Here is a 17,812-nt window from a genome sequence, read left to right on the forward strand (position 1 = left end):
AAATAAAGGAGACAGATAGTTTGAGTAGTGAAGCTTAAAGCTTTGTATACACATGATCCATGTGCTCCAGTGACGAGTCTTTTCCATTTCCTCCCATTGTTAACAGTGTTTAAATAAGAATAAGCTGCAAACCAACAGAACATATGTGGGGTTTTTTTTAAAAAATAAAACCTTGTTAAGTATTTGCTGTACCTTTGAAATCAGCATATTTCCATTTGATGGAGTTGTTTAGAATCCAATCATTCACTGATTTCTAAATGGGTATTTGAGTGGCAGCTGTGCTCAATATTTAGGCAGGTAAGACATATGGCAATACAATGGCATATGCTAAGGATACCTGAGACCTTTCAACTTTGCATGCAAATGGGCTTCACAGACTGAGTCAATGAATACTGGATGTAGAACAATTGCAATGTACTTTGGGACAATAATGGCATGCTGTGGTGCTTTCAGCAGACCATCTGTCTCCTTCTATGTTACATGCTCAAGCAGAGATCATTCTGCAAAAGAAATATTTGAAATACTGTGTCATGATCTTGATGCTGTCTTCTTCCTGAACAAGCCACATTCTTGAAGCACTGATGGGCTTCCACCCCACTCAGCATAATTCAGTATTTTTCTTCACAGAATCAACTTTGTTTTTGTGTCCTGCAACCATCTGCCCTGGCTATGAACTCTCTGCCATGACCTCTAAGACTTGCAGTGATCTGGACACTGAGTCAGAGGCTGCCGGGGCACCAGAAGGGGAGCCAGGTCAGGTTCAGGGCTCAGAGATGAAATGCTGAACATAGGGAGACCATCCCACCTGAGGATGCTGGACAGGAGCCCCCAGAGGAACCCCACCAGGGCCTATAGAGACAGATTCCACCCTTTCCCTTGAGCCTGAAGAACCAGATGCCTTCTACCTCACATCACAAGTATGGTAGCACAGGAGGCAGGCTATAGACTGAAGGAGGATGGACTGCCTCTGAAGTTCTCCTCAAGGGGGTGGAGCCTAGAGGAGATAATCTGGAGACAGACATTAAAGCCTGATCCCAACCTCTGTTGGAGCAAGTTGCTCAGTCCATGGTCCAGTAGCCTTCAATTTGCCTCTAGCTTCACCTCCAGCCTTGTCACTTTCTCTGCGGGATTCTGCTTCATACCAGAACACAACATTCTCCTTCAGGGGCACTGCTATGGGAATTATCAAGATGAGCTTCCGAATTTGCCACTACCCCACAAGTCCCCAACATTAGCCCCAAACACGATGGAACTCATTTCTTGGGTGATAGCCCAATTGACCAGTGAAAAACTAAGGCACCAATGCTATGCACAAGACCTGATATAAAAGAAGCTGGTGCATATTAAGCAGATCCAAAAACAGCATCTTTGGGGTCTTGGGGTCCTTCGGGATGTTACGGTTTTTACTTTTTGAAATATGTCAAACCTACTTATCAGCCACAGCTCAGGCTATTTCAGCTCAGCCATCTGAGCCAGGATGAGCAATTTATACTAGCATATCTTTGGCTGAGCTGGTGTTGAGGGCTTAATGCCAGAGGCTACAATACTTTGGCCACCTCATGAGAAGAGAAGACTCCCTGGAAAAGACCCTGATGTTGGGAAAGATTGAGGGCACAAGGAGAAGGGGACGACAGAGGACGAGATGGTTGGACAGTGTTCTTGCAGCTACAAACATGAGTCTGAACAAACTGCGGGAGGCAGTGGAAGACAGGAGTGCCTGGCGTGCTCTGGTCCATGGGGTCACAAAGAGTCGGACATGACTAAAAGACTAAACAACAAAAGCAGGAAATCAGACAGGTGTGCCAGAGATCCACTGCATCCTAAGCTGCTCGTCTCGTCCTGGTGGAGCTTGCCATGGGATTGCACTCTGAGTTCTTTCTGCCCTTAAATATATTGATTCTCATATTATGACTAGTAAAGAGTCAAAGCATGCTAGCATCATCAATATAGGCATAGATTTGGGGGGGGGGGGAACAAAACAAAACACCAGTGTAGGCTTATAGAAACAGGTGAGGGGAGCAAAAACTTCTTCAGGTATAAAGTAAGTGCTTTTAATTAGTTCACAATAGGTAAGAATAGTTAGCTCAGGGTAAACTTAACCTTTCACTTGTTTCCATTAAAAATGGCTCTAGATCATCAAAGGTTCCTAAATGTTCAGCGCAGTGCTATTTAATAGCCTGAATGCTTTTCAGAGCCAGAGACTTCAAATGAAAGCAGAATAAGAACCGATACACTTGCTGACATTGGGATTGTTGGCCAAAAACCTCAAAAAGTTTGCACAGGAGGGAACAGTTGTACTTTTTTTATAGATTTAATTGGAGCTGAGATGGGAAATACAGGGATATGGAAAGTACAGGACAGGTGGCAACTGTAATTGAGGCAACTCATTAACCTCATATCGCGCCTCTCCAAAAGCTGATTTTTTCATGCAGGTAGTGTGCCTCAACAATCTACAGAAGCAGCATTGATTTGCTTCTATGGCTGGTGATCCTTTTCATGTATTTTATGTATTTTTTATATTTTTTTATTTCAGAGAGAAAAATCAACTCCACCTTTCATTAGTGCTTATTCCAAGGGACGTTACAAACACACAGTTTAGCATAACAATACAAAAAGCGGGAGCAGATAAAAGAAAGGTAACAATTAAAACAGCCATTATAAACCCATACCAAGAAAATGGCTAAGAAGGCAGGTGGCTTCATAAAATTCAAATATATTTTCTGGATCCAACTCCTTTGCTACCCAAAGGTGGCAGGTGGGGCTTGCACTAGGGATGGATGAGAAATTTGAATATATGGATTTTAACGAGAAACTACCTGTTTTGCAATTTTCAAATCAATACAGTAAATGAAATACAGCTATCTTTCAAAATTCACACTTCTCCAAATGTTGCAGTGCAGTTCTCAAACCAATGTGTACCAAAATGCATATATTAGGGGGTATTGTGCATAAAATGCATATATTAGCAACACGACAATAACATAAAGGAATTGCAGTAAGCCTACAACTTACATGGGTGTTACGTTCTGAGGATCATGCCTATTGATTCTTTTTAATAATAGTAAATTAATATGAAACAATATTAAAACTGGATCTACAATTAGACCCGGGCTAATATTCTCCAGGAGGAGATAAAAGGTCTCCAAATCTTCCAGAGGAGCAGAAAAAAGGAGGGGTGACAAATTCATCAGACAATAGTTTTCCAATAAAATTCAGCTCAGCCCTAGTTTCTTTTTAAAAAAATACTTGACCTATTAAGTACTTAACACCAACCCCTTTGTGGTTGTCTGCATTGTAGACTGACAATGGCAGAAATAGCAGCTTGATTTGCCTATCTTTTACTCTTCTCATTGTCAATATTTTGCCATGGTTTTACTGGCATATTGCCTTCTGCTACCATTATTTGCATTTTGCTTTTCATTATGCTTTTACAGACTTTACTGTAAAGTACCTCCGGTGTCCTGGCTATGCCATAAGACAGAGAATACATATGAAAAGCAATTTTAAAATAAAAGCCAAACGCAACAGACAAGAAGCTGGGGTTGCACTATCAATGCAAATCTGCAATTTGAATGTCTAATAGTATTCTGTGCCTCTCCCAAAACACACACCCTCACCCAACTGCTTCATTACCATGCTGGTTTGGGAAAATACTTTAAAACGTTTTTTGTCTGGATGAGTGCATGCATTTATAGCCCATTAATGTCACGGGCTGTCTTCATTCTTTAAAAAGCATTAACTCTAGTTCTAGCACTTGGCTAAGCTTTATTAAAAAGGAAAAGAAATGTTTACATTTCCTAGCCCTAGCGGTCATTTATTCTGCCTTTGCATTTATTAGGATTCTTTTTAAAAAGTCAGTCACTTATCTGGCCTGATCCAAAGCCATACTGAATGAGTGGGAGGTTTCTCTATTGACGTCAGTAGGCTTTGGGTCAGGCCCTTAGTGCAGGCTCATAATACATAATTCAGGCTCCTAATGCATTTCAAATGCCTTTTTACATTTTGCTGGTTGGTTCTTCTCCCAGAGGTACAGCCATCAGTGATGTTCTTTGCTGCCCCAGGACAACTCTATATTTATCCCTAGCCTTCTCTAGATGGCCTCCTTTTCTCTTCCAGTCACACATTCTCCTTGAAAATTATAAACACAATTTCCTTCAACATGCCTTTGCTCTGCTCCAGACATTTGGAAGTTTTCCACATCACCAAATTTTTCATTTGTTCCCCCAGTTCCAGCCTCTTCTGAGGATCTTCCAATCTATTCCCTCCACTTGCTCTTAACCTTCTTTATTTCAAGCACAAACCACCTTGACATCTTAGCATTAAAGTGCCTGTCTTTTCCACCCCACCCCACACATGGGGGCACGTCTATTGGCCTATTTGGATGTTCAGTTCATGTGATTAACAGTTTCATGGAATGGGAGCATTGGGCTGGCTATAGACATGCCACTGTATCCCTATCAGCCTGCCCTTGTTTTCCACACCTGGAGGAACATCTATAGAGGGTGCATCCTCCTTATGGGTAGAGTTATTCCACCCCAGTGTGTGGATGTTGGGCAACCAGCTGGTGGTGACAAGCAGGGAAAGGACCTGTAGTTTCACTCCACATGATTGCACAGCTGGAATGCTGTAAGAGGGCTTATGATTTCATGAAGACTTTATGGAGATTAATAAAGAGCTTTGTTGTTGATGTTGTTTCCCTTACTGAGCTTCATAATTAATTCTTTATACTTTCCTTCTAACCTCTGCTAGGTAAAAAAATTGCAGCATGGAAGCCTCCAAATGCAAATATCTATGCATCACTGCCATGCCTTCAAGGGAAGTCCCTGTTACAGTATTTGTCATTGTTCCTTTGAGCAATGTGCCTTTTACAGCTGCCACACTACAAGAAACTACAGAGGTAAGCTGTGCTATCACTTGATGTGGTGGGGAATATTTATCATTCATGCGGATGCTAAATGCACAATAACCTAGCTTGAAAGAAAGAGCAAGCCTAGCTTTCTCTATGCATTGAGTGTTCTATCATTATTTACATTCTTGTGCTGCAAAATTGGGTGCTTGCCATGGCAGGGTTAGAAAGGGAGGTGCTTTTACATTCAACTTTAGCAAGAGCACAACTATAGCATCCCATGGCCAGAAAACTATGCACTATCCATACCGTCAATGCAGGTTTTAATGGGCTAAGGGATTTTCTGCAGTAAGGCAAAACATGTATAAAAAGTGTAGGCTGGCATTTTGATGACAATGATAATGTGTAGATATTGAAGTAGGAAGCAACATGTGTGCATGAGCAGCACTTATCTTGCAACCAACTCCCATTTGGAAGCACCCAAGGACTTCTCTGGTTCTCTTCCATGCTTTGCATTTCAGTTGTCTACCTACAGTTCCCTGTCATTCTCCTCCGTCCTTCGTTTTATTTTTAAACTGTATTTCCTTCACACATGTATCAGTGGCTACAGATGGTTAATGCTGTTTTTACTGTTGCCAGAAATTCCCCCTTGGAGGAGTAAGTGCAGGAAGCAGTGGAGGAGGAATCAGAACTATGCCAGACCTTGCAGCTATTTCTCATTCAAATAGATATTTGTTATAGCTGTATGCAGTAGCAAAACTGTGTGTCACTTCCATAGGCCCATTGCACTGAATTAAACTGTCCAAGGGAACTGGTAACTTCCCCTTGCCTCTATCTAGGGATAAAACTGAATGGTTTGTGGAAACCAGAGAATAGGGCAGTGTGTTCCTTATTCTAGAAATCTTACTAGTGTTCTAGATTAGGGATGGACAAATCTGTTCATTCCCATTTTTCTCACTTTCCCATTTTTCAGTCTTGAATTCGGTTCATCACATGCCCACATTTCATTTAAAAGTTCTCATGAAGATTTGTCAGCACTTTAGTACACGTTCCTCATAATATGCACATTTTTACAAGCAATTTCCCTTAATAGTACGCTTTTTTTGTATGTTACGTTCACTAATATATTTATTTTAACCACACTTTCCCCCTGATATATGCATTTTTGTACATAACGTTTGGTTGGAGAACAGCACTGCAAAATTCAGAGAAGTGAAACTATGGAAGGGAAGCTGCATTTTGAATTGAATATTGTTTCAGGAAACATGAACTAGATGTGAACCAAACTAAATTTCTACCCCATCCCTATTCTAGACACACCCTCTTTCAAGGATGTTCAACTTTTTCCTCATAAAAACAAGAACGTTTCTAGAGATGTCACCGAAAATTATTTTTGTTCAGATGATAATACAAACTTCTCCAGCTGTATTATGAGTCAAGAGCTGGTCGACAGTGAAATTGACAGTGAACACTGCCTGGTTCCCTAAGCAATAAAGACCTGCTCACTCTCTCCCTGTCCTTCAGAATGAGGGGAATGAGAGGGATTCACTGTCAGTTTGTCAAATTTGATTGGCTGTATTGCTGAAATGCCGTTATGTTCAGTATATGATCCCTGATTGCCAGGGGGTCACATAGTGAAGAAGGAAAAAAATTCATGCAAAAAAGTGCCAAAGCAGCAGCATATTGAGACTGTAACCAGGAAAAAAAAGAAACCCACAAATGACTATGTAGCAGTAATGACTACTAAGGAAAGGGGATTGTTTTACCTCTCGAAAGCACACTTTTCATGTTGAAATTGAGCTTCACAAAAAATTCAGCTTCACTGATCTCAAAGACTTCAGTAACACCAACAGCTTGTTCCAGCTTATATTTCATTGGTGGGTTTTGCTATACATAAATTTCAGAAATCCTCTCATTCTTCAAAACTGTCAGAAATCTGCCATCCAGCCATGAGTAACAAGTTTTCGATGTGGTTTGTCACAACGTTTTTACAACAAATGGCTGAAGATTAAAAGCATACTTATTATAAGCACTCAAGTGATGAATTAGATGTTTTCAGTTTCATCTGTATTTGTCAGGAAGTACAGAGCTTGCTAACCAGCCCCAAATATACAGTGATTTAATGTGGAGCTCAGGCTCGGTTTTCTGGTTCAGGATATTGTCACAATATTTCAAAGCAGCAAAGTGTGTCTCCTCTGTATGATAGGAAATGCAGTCTGTGACAAGAAAATAGGTTGAACTGTGGCAATAATTCACTCACAGGAGGAAACCCATTCCCCTCCCTTGCTCTCAAGTATTTTCCTTTAAAAAAATAAGTAACAATGTTCATTAAATTTAAGAAAATAATCAGCCACCAGAGATCAGGTGGTCCTGGACATCCTTGTGCCATTTTAGAAGAACACTTACCATTCAGTTCACTCCTCAGTAATGCTAAAGGGCCTGCCATAGAGCAATTTATATCGCTATTGTATATTGTATATTGTACAGTGGTGCCTCGCAAGACGAAATTAATTCGTTCCGCAAGTTGCTTCGTCTTGCGATTTTTTCGTCTTGCGGAGCGCGGATTCCCTGGGTATTAACGGCTTTAAGAAAAAGGAAGCAAACCCGCAAGACATTTTCGTCTTGCAAAGCAAGCCCATAGGGAAATTCGTCTTGCGAAGCAACTCAAGAAACGAAAAACCCTTTTGTCTTGTGCGTTTTTCGTCTAGTGAGGCATTCGTCTTGCGGGGCACCACTGTATACAGAAATGAATGAGCCTTATGTCCAAGTAAACATGTTTTGGATCAAGCTGTGAGGAGTACAGTGGTACCTCGGGTTACAGACGCTTCAGGTTACATACGCTTCAGGTTACAGACTCTGCTAACCCAGAAATAGTGCTTCAGGTTAAGAACTTTGCTTCAGGATAAGAACAGAAATCGTGCTCTGGCGGCGCGGCGGCAGCAGGAGGCCCCATTAGCTAAAGTGGTGCTTCAGGTTAAGAACAGTTTCAGGTTAAGTATGGACCTCCAGAACGAATTAAGTACTTAACCAGAGGTACCACTGTAAATGAAATTACTTTAGCAATCTAAGCTGTTTGGTAGGTTATATATTTTCTTACTAACCAAATTCCTCATATTTTTAATAGGACGTGGGAGAAACTACACATGACCTTTGGATAACAGTTGACAGCAAGGTTTTTGTCAAGTGCGCTAAAATTTAATGACCCTATTCCATCACTAATATCATGGATTCCATCACTGAGATTGTGAATTTTTTGAGAGGATATTTACTGAGATATTTTGTGCGTGTCATAGTTGGTACTGGTGGTAACTCTCTGCTCATGGGTGCCAGATTGGTGCCCCCTTATAGAGGATATATCACAAGAGTTAATGGGTTGGTTCTACTCAGAGTAGGCCCACTAAAAGTAATGGACTTAAGTTAGTCATGTCCATTCATTGTAATGAGTCTGAGTATGACTAATGTTGGATAAAACCCAATGCTTGGCTATAACTCAGTGCATAAAATATGATCTTAGCTATTACCAGTTTCAAAAGTTTTGCTTTCTATGACAATAAAAGAGAATTGCTTGCTGCCTTTACAAGGTAATCTTCATATTGTCCAGTTTAATTTAGCTGTAAAGTATCTATTTAAGCTGCAGATTAACAGAGGAAAGAACCCATGTAGTGCAGTCAAATTTAATTAAGCGTAATGTTTCTCAACTCAATAGAAGCTCCCCTCCTCAATGCTTGCTTAATTGAGCATCAGAATAAGTACTGGCTTCTTTTATTACTTGGGTTTCATATGAAAAGCAAAACATGATATTTCCAAAAGCTAAAATTCTCAAAGGCCATATGATTTCATCATAGACATACATAAGAGAACAAACATTATCCTTTCGGAGGAGGGCTTGTTATGTCAATAAATTCCTGCACAGCAAAATGGCATGCATACAAAATTAGGGATGGGAGCATTTTTCCCATTCTGTTCCTTTATTGTTCGGTGGGTTTGATGGCCTGGGTTCTCCTCACTTCTCCCCCAGTTTAACCAAGACAACCTTGTAAACAAATCCCAGAATTGAAGCCTGCACAGCTTTCATTCAATCACTGAGCTTGCTTGTGTAGGTCCCCTCTGCGTTAGTGATACATATGAGCACAGCATAAAGGACTTCCTCCTCCACATAAAGATTAAAAAAGGAATCCCGATGTGATCATATGTTTCTTTCTGTGCAATGCTTGTCTGACTCATCTGCTCCTACACTTTAGTAATGTAATTTTGATATAAAATGTTTCAAATGAATGGTCAGAATCAATTGAACAGGAAAAATAAACTTCCCCTGAAGTAGGTGATCACTCAAATGCACTGGGAACATTACATCTCCCAAATTCTACTTTTTGAAGCGTCATCTCTTACTTTTGGCTTCCTTGGTGCTTCCTCCTCTTTTCTTCTGCTTTAGTGAAACACTACACAAAAAGAATCGTGATGAAAACCCTGCGCACAAAGTTGCACTGCACAGTTTTATCTATACAGACATGCAGGTTGGCAATATAGAATGGGAAACACAAATAAATGTGCATAGGCAGTGCTTTATACAAAATTTGGAGATGGGATCTCCCTTACAAACAAGATCAAGTGATTCAGAACTAAAAAAAAAAAAATTGGGCAGAAATATATATATATATATATATATATATATATATATATATATATGTATGTATGTATGTATGTATATGCATCCCTGTGCAAAATGTAGCAATGCAGCTGATGCAAGAGGCCTGGTTGTCTGAATGAGATACTGAACTGAAACAATAGAGAGTTGTGCACAATATATTGCATACAGCTTGACGTATAGATGCATTTATTGCATGACTGCAGACAGAGATTGTGAAGACAGCTTAAAAGGAACATCCTTGTCCACACTGCAGAGTTCTGATGGGGATCATCTGCATCAGATGAAGATTGTGATGCACAAGTGCATTTCATTTGGTCCATGCAGACCATATAGTCAACTCAGTTTTACTCAGAATAGTCCCAGTGAAATTATTGGGCTGAAGTAAAAGTGCACTGTTATCCTTGGCTGCCACTTAGGAGGGCATAACCGAGTGGTGGGGTTCCTGCCACAGCCCTTACAAGCATGCTAGCTAGGGGGCAGAAGGTGGGGAGCAGGCAGACCACTGTGCCAGCCATTTCCCACTCTGGAATGCCAATTGGACTCCACCTACTGTGTGGTATCATCATTACCAGAATGGGCCTTCTCTGCAGTGGCTCCCCGTCTGTGGAATGCTTTTCCCATGGAAGTTCGCCTGGTGCCTTCATTAGGCAATATGTTCCTTTTAAACCAGGCCTTTAGTTTATTTTAATGACATCCTATGCCCTTTTAAAATGGGGGGGGGAGGCTGGGGGGTTAGTGGGGTGTTGTTTTTATTTTGATTACCAGTATATATGTTGTGGTGTTATATTTTGATTTTGTTTTATGAACCACCCTGAGACCTCCAAGTATAGGGTGGTATGTAAATTCAATAAATCATCATCATCATCCTGAAACACAGCCTTGTCACTTCTACATTTTAAGAATTCTCATGTTTCTAGACAAATTCCCCCCCTGGAAATTAAGGCCTTCATTTTCAACAGACTGTATCAGATCTTTTTCCTACATAAATAATCACAACAAACCTTTATATAAATAATAAGATTAAATATTATAAATAAATAAATACATACAAAAATATGTACTTTTACTACAGGATGTGGATTAGACAATTGCTCTTTATTCAGCATTTGCAGTTTCAGCAGCAAAATCACCCAGTATTAAGTTTATGGTTGTTTAAAATCAAAGAGGTGTATATCATGTTAAAATGCATCAATGGTTGCTTAAGCACAGAACGTTCCATAGATCAATGAGAATCTTAGAGCTATAGATGTTTTTATCACTTCGTAGGCAATGCTTAAGAGCATCTGAGCTCTCCCTTTCCATTTAGCATTGTTTACAACTATGGAACAATAGCTATGGAGGCAATCATTTCCTGTGTAATTGCGTGCTGAGGTCCCACAAAACCCCTACCCCAATAACTCAGACATCACACATAATTTTTGTTTGGTTTTTGGCATAATTTTTTGGCCACAACTTTATTTATATACAAATTGAGAGTGGTTGCTTAGGCATTGGTATGACTACCTGTCCCCCCCCCGCCTTGGGGGACAGCACTGACTCCTTAGCCAGTCCCGGAGGAATCATGGTCAGAGTCAGATGGAGCTGCGTAACAGACTCTCACTGCTCCGCGCATGTTCCTTGAAGCTTACGCGGCCCGCACCCTGCCGTCAGGGTTTGGATGAAGGGGATGGTAAGCTTCAGAATTCCTTTAACGGAATACCCGTCAGCAGCAGCTTTGGAGGGGCAGGCACAGCCAATCCATACCCCTCCTCCAACCAAATTTTTACCAATGCCTAACCGCCAACCTTACAAGTTGTGACGATTTGCTAAGCAGTAGGCAAAAACCCAAAGGCACGCACTAATCAGCCAATTGGTCAAATTCCTACTGGGCCCTCGCACCAATGCGAGCGACCCCATGACAGGCAGAGCAAGGTCAAGGCGCAAGCCCAAATCAAGGGAGGGCGGGCGGGAGATCCGATGTCCACAGCAAAAGAGAAAGAGAAAGCTGTGGACCCTGCTTATATATGGGGACTAAACCCACCCCTAAATTGGCAACATCATTTTTGCCCCAGTAACAACTTCAACCAATCTGCTCCAGCCCATTGCCCTTAATGGGCTGTTCACTACTGGGTTTTTGTTTGGCCCCATCCGCAACACGTGCTCTCACTTTTATGAGAACACGCTTTGCGTGCTGAGGTCCCACAAAACCCCTACCCCAATAACTCAGACATCACACATAATTTTTGTTTGGTTTTTGGCATAATTTTTTGGCCACAACTTTATTTATATACAAATTGAGAGTGGTTGCTTAGGCATTGGTATGACTACCTGTCCCCCCCCCGCCTTGGGGGACAGCACTGACTCCTTAGCCAGTCCCGGAGGAATCATGGTCAGAGTCAGATGGAGCTGCGTAACAGACTCTCACTGCTCCGCGCATGTTCCTTGAAGCTTACGCGGCCCGCACCCTGCCGTCAGGGTTTGGACGAAGGGGATGGTAAGCTTCAGAATTCCTTTAACGGAATACCCGTCAGCAGCAGCTTTGGAGGGGCAGGCACAGCCAATCCATACCCCTCCTCCAACCAAATTTTTACCAATGCCTAACCGCCATTCGAGCTCTTACGCTCGCCGCCAACCACTCACATATTAAACCACACCCTCAGCCTGGACACTAGAGCATCCAACCACACATCATTCCCCACTGGCGAGAGATGAACCCCATCATCCCTATAAAATTCAATCGCCTTGAATGAAATCAGAGGGTGAGGGATTACAGCCCCGCCCAGATTCACCACAAGCTTGCTTGCTGCGGAATTAATCCGCTTCCTTACGCGTTCGGTGGCAACCGGGCAAGGACTACCTCGCCAAATGCGGCGTTGCAGTAGCTGTGACCAAATTAGCTTAGTTGACGGCACCAGTGCCGCCAACTCTCCAAGGTCCTGTAATATGGTAGCACGCAGCACATAACAAGAAGAAGAAACCATATCGTTCTCCCCGAGCTGCACCACGATCGCTGAAGGAGGGCCATATTGGAGGACACGCCTTCGCATGAGGGGTAAAAATTCCCTCCACAGCATCCCCCTTCTGGAGATCCAGGACACCTGTACGTGGCGCGGGAACCCCAGGCCGTCACCCAGTCCAGACTGGCGAGCTCTGTCCGCAGCCCAGTGCACAATACTGTGCCCTACTATCCATATACGGATAGCAGCCCGACCTAGGGTAAAACACAAACATGTCAGTACAAACACATTACTTCCGCACATATGCTTTGAACGCATCCGATCGCCACCGACCCAGATCCTTTATCCTCTTAACTGACAAGCCCCAGTGTGCGGCAGTTGTAGCCGCTCCAATCCTAAAGGAGTGAGGGGCAAACTCAGCGGCTGGAAGGCCGCAAGCCACTACTGCTTTCCGCAACACTCCAGTAAACTGGTGTCTCACCAGCGGGCGGCCATTTTCGTGCTGGAACAAGGGCCCTTCGCCGCCAGGACGCAAGGCTAAATACTTCTTAAGGTCCTTCACCGGGCAAGGGCCACTTTGACCAGTTGCAGGGAGTGTGATAACAGCACCCCTGCCTAGTTGGTCCGTCTTCGAATTCCTGACATTAACCTGCAAGTCCCGTGAAGACACACTAACGTCCTGCATCAGCAAGCCCCTAGAACCTCCATCCCGCTTGGGCTCTAGGACCACTTCTCCAATTCTCAGGGCCCCAAAGAAAGTTAATGAAAAGGCTGCTGAGAATAGCCGAGCTTCAAATTTCGACCAACAGACGCTCCTCAGCTTGGACCTCATCTGCGTCAGCAATTCAAATGTAATGGGTCGTCTGGAGATGGGCCGGGAAGGAGTGAGACGCCCCCAACCCTCTAGGGCCCTACGCACTACGAACCTCTTACACGGATCCTTGTTAAAATATGCCTTACTAAAAAAGGAAATTGCTGCAGAGTGCAGGCGTAAGGTCCTAGCCGCCCGGCGCATCTGAAATAGGTGTGCCAGATACCGGAGCACCTGAGAGGTGGAATGGGGGGCGGCAACCTCCCCTACAGGCTGCCCATTAAATAACAAAAAGTCCGCCCAGGCCTTTTTATAGGACCTCAAGGTAGAAGGTGCAACAGATGCAGCTACTCCCTGTAAGACTAAGTTCTGCCAAGGTTCCAGAGATGATCCGGGAAAATTTCCGGACGGTCTCGAGCCTCTGGCACCAAGGACCTGAAACGCTCCATCTGAAAACGGGACAGAGCATCAGCAATTTCGTTAGAAATCCCCGGAACAAAACGGGCAGAAAACACAATGTTAAAACGCAAACAATGCAAAACAAAAGCCCGAAGAAGGGCAGATACCCGAGGGGATCGTGAAGACTGCTTGGCCAGTACATTCACCACCGCTTGGTTATCAGTCCAAAAACAAACACGGTGATCCCTGAAACGCGCGACCCACAAGTGCACTGCCACTACAATGGGAAAAAACTCGAGAAAGGTTAGGTCCCGAGTTATAGCCTGCCCCCGCCAAGTAGGAGGCCAGCGCTCCGCGCACCACCTGCCGTCCCAGTACAAGCCGAACCCCAACGACCCCGCAGCATCGGAATGCACCTGGAAGTCGTTGTGGAGGTTCAAGGTGTCCTGCCACAAGGACACTCCATTGAACTCCTCCAGAAATTCCAGCCAGATAGCAAGGTCAGCCCGTACCTGAGAAGGAAGGCGGACCCTGTGATGCGGGGCCCGCAAGCCCGAGGTAAGACTGGCCAAGCGGGAACAAAATGGACGCCCAGGAGAGACCACTCTACAAGCAAAATTCAGATGGCCCAGTAATGACTGAAGCTGCCGCAGGGAAACCTTCTCTAAAGGAATCATATCCTCAATAACCTTTCTCAAGGTGGTTATTTTTTCAGGCGGCAAGCTAGAGGTTTGAGCCACGGTATCTAACAAGATACCCAGGTAAGTCAGCTGCGTAGAAGGACCCTCGGTCTTTCCCGCCGCCAACGGGACGCCCAGATCTTCCGTTAAGGAAGCGAAGGCCTGCAATAAGAATACGCAATCCCCTGTATCGCCCGCCGAGGCTACCAAAAAATCATCGAGATAATGCGTGACACCGCTTAAACCAGTTTTTACACGCAAAGCCCATTCCAAAAATGAACTAAAACTCTCAAACGCTGCACAGGCAACTGAGCATCCCATGGGCATAGCCTTATCGAAGTAAAAACTTCCTTCAAACTGAAATCCCAGCAACCAGAAATCGTCGGGGTGAATAGGAAGCAGCCGAAATGCTGATTCGATGTCGCATTTTGCCAGTAAGGCGCCCGCTCCAAATTTCCGAATCATCTTGATTGCATGATCAAGAGAAGCGTACCGCACCGAACAAAGCTCCGGGGGAATCACATCGTTCACAGATGTTCCCCTAGGATGTGAGAGATTATGGATCAGGCGAAATTCCCCCGGAGCTTTTTTGGGAACTATGCCCAATGGTGAAATATGCAATTTAGGAAAAGGAGGGACCGCAAACGGACCGGCCATGCGACCTAAGGCTAATTCCTTAGCGATTTTCTTACGCGCCACCTCTGGCATGTCCCTAACCGATTTCTGGTTTGCTGGGTTTCTGGCGACCGGGGCAGAAACCACAGGGATTCTGAAACCTAAAGAAAAACCTTCACGCAAATAGGACGCCGCCTCGGCATCAGGGTACGATTCCAGTAAAGAAAGCAGCGGCTGTAGCTTTACCGGGGTGTAAGCTAAAGAGGAGATCACACTACTTTCCAGCTCCCGCGGCAGGGGCTTGTGCCGCGGGCTTTGGGGGCTGCTGAGAGCCCCCCCCCTTCCGAAAGGGGCGGCGGCCTGACTGGCACGTGGACCCAGAATGGTTCCCTGAACACTTATCGCACGCATGTGAGTATTTACAGGATTGCCGTGTACAGGTGCCCTTATTGAAATCCCAGCAAAAGGGTTTTCGCCCTAACTTCGCAGGGGCAAACTTAAACTTCTGGGTATCCGGGGCCTTCTTATCTATACGGGGGGCCACATAAGTGGTCCATACGTCCAAGTCCTTCCGATCCCAGCGGGCCGTAGGGATCTTTGCCGCCCTGCGCCTAAAGTTCTGGTCATAAGCTAGGGCAGCAGTTTCTCCAGCCATTGTGAAGGCGGAACGGACTATGGATAGATACACCCAAAGATGTAAGGATCTCCTGGGATAAGCAGAGGCCACAACTCCAGCAAAAACCTGGAAACTATCCAACCAACGTTCGAAGGTCCTATCGGCCTTAGCTATGAGCGTCCGCTTCTTTGTAGCTGGCAGGCCCTTATCCAAAGGCTCCTGACCTTCCAACGGGGGGGCTAGGCTAAAAATATCAACATAGCGGCCGTCCAAAATCCTTGAGCGCAACTTGGCGGACAGGTGCGCCCCAGGAATGATGTCCCTGGCCGAGTTGGTGGAGACCTTAACATCCGGCACCAGGGCCCCATCAAGGCAGTCTAGCACTGCACCGTACCTGGCCCTATGAGAATTCGCCCTCCGTTCCCAAACCCACTTTGGGAGCCCTGAGGTTTCCCCAAAACCCCAGTATAACTTAAGGGGCGCTTCCTCGTCACTACTAGATGTCTGGGATGACGCACCTGATGAAGAGGACGAGGTGTCTCTACGCCTCTTCTTGGCACGCCTCCTTGAACCTTTCTTACGGCGGCGGTGACCACCTGAAGACGACTTCGGAGGAATAGGAAGGCTATCCTCGACCGACGACTCCGATGCATCGCCCGGCTGCGGAATGGCTGGAAGTGACTGAAAAGACCCAACCTGTGAATTATCAGGATTCAAACTGCCCGCTACTGCGGGTTGTACAGGTATACCCCGCACAAGAAGGCCCCGAGCCGGTGCCTTCCTCCCTGCCCCCGCCCGGGCTGAGACCCGACCCCGTGGCATGGCCACCTGTGACACAGGCGGCTCAGAGGACTGCGCCCGTGGTGTGTCAGGCAAATAACCACTGGCTGGCAGTGGTTCTTCCTCTTCTTCGCTGGATGAGGACGGAGGAAGCGAAGCATCCACGGGGGGAACCAGCGTAGCAGAAGAAGTAGACGGGGTCGAGCGGCGCTGCATCAAGCCATCCAGCTCCGCCTCCATCCTTGCCAGAGCCACCGGGTCACCAGCCAAACTAGAGACCATGGATCGAATACGTTGCAATGACTGGCCAGGTTGAGGAGAACGCAAGGCCTGAGATGGTCCTTTTATGGGCCGCTTAGCAGTGAGGACAGGAGCCGACTTCCCTGACGCCTTCTTTGGGGCCATGTCCTGCAACTGGCTCAAACAACGTTCAAGTAAAGAAAAGAACCAAAGAAAAAGAATCAAGGATGAGTAAAATCAAATAATAGTAATAAAATACAATACAAAATAACAAAATAACAAAATAACAAAATTAATTCGACAAAGCAAACCAGCAGGCAGCAGTCAGAACCCAACACGCTAGAAGTATTGGCAAACAGTTGCGCAATCAACAGTGATTAAAAGGCAACCCGAGAGGGCAAATTCAAAATCCCTGCAATACCAGAACGGCCAGTAGAGGCCACTGCAGGGAGAAACTAATTACAGCAGAGCAGACCCTGCAATTACCAAGGCTGGCCAGCAGAGGCCGCTAATACTAGGAAAAGTAGGAGGCAAGATGGCGCTCCCGCCAAAACTGCCCACCAAAATGGAGGATCCCCAGCAAACAAACAAGGCCGGGCCAGCAACTAGGCTTGAAGCACCAGGAACCCCCCGGCACCGAAGGAAAAGGCCCAGCGGCTCAGGTAAAAGGCCCCGCGGCCTGCGCTGCCTCCCCCGGCACCCCCGGGGGGGGCGAAGGAACGGGAGGGGTGAAAAAGGGGGAGAGGGGAGGAAGGGATTAACCACCCCCGGGCAGGATCTAAGAGGGCCTACAGGCCCGATGGCAAAGAATCGGACCAGGCCGCACAGGCCCTGGCCGCGGACAAACCCCCCCACGCGCCGCTGGAGCAACCCACGGCGCGGCGCGGCAGCCCGGCCGGACCCGACCCCCGCGCCGCGCTCACGGCGCCCCCGGCGGGCCGCACGTCGGCGCCGCCGAGTCAGCGAGCCCCCGGCACCACCGGGCCCGACCAGTAAGGCGGCCTAGGCCGAGCAGGCCCCAGCCGCGCCGAGCGGACCGCGCTCGATTACCGCGCCGCCGGACACGGCCCACGGCGCCGCGCGGCAGGCCCCGCCGGGCCCGAGCCAGCCGGGGCAAGCCAGGCACCCCCCACCAACAGGCCGCGCTACAGCGGCAGAAGGGAGGCCCCGGGAAAAGCCAGACACAGGCTGGGGCAGGGGCCGCCCGAATCAAATGGGGGGGGCGACGGACAAACCGCCGC

Source organism: Podarcis erhardii, assembly GCF_964252035.2.
Source record: "Podarcis erhardii genome assembly, chromosome: 8".
In the NCBI taxonomy this organism is placed as follows: Eukaryota; Metazoa; Chordata; class Lepidosauria; order Squamata; family Lacertidae; genus Podarcis; species Podarcis erhardii.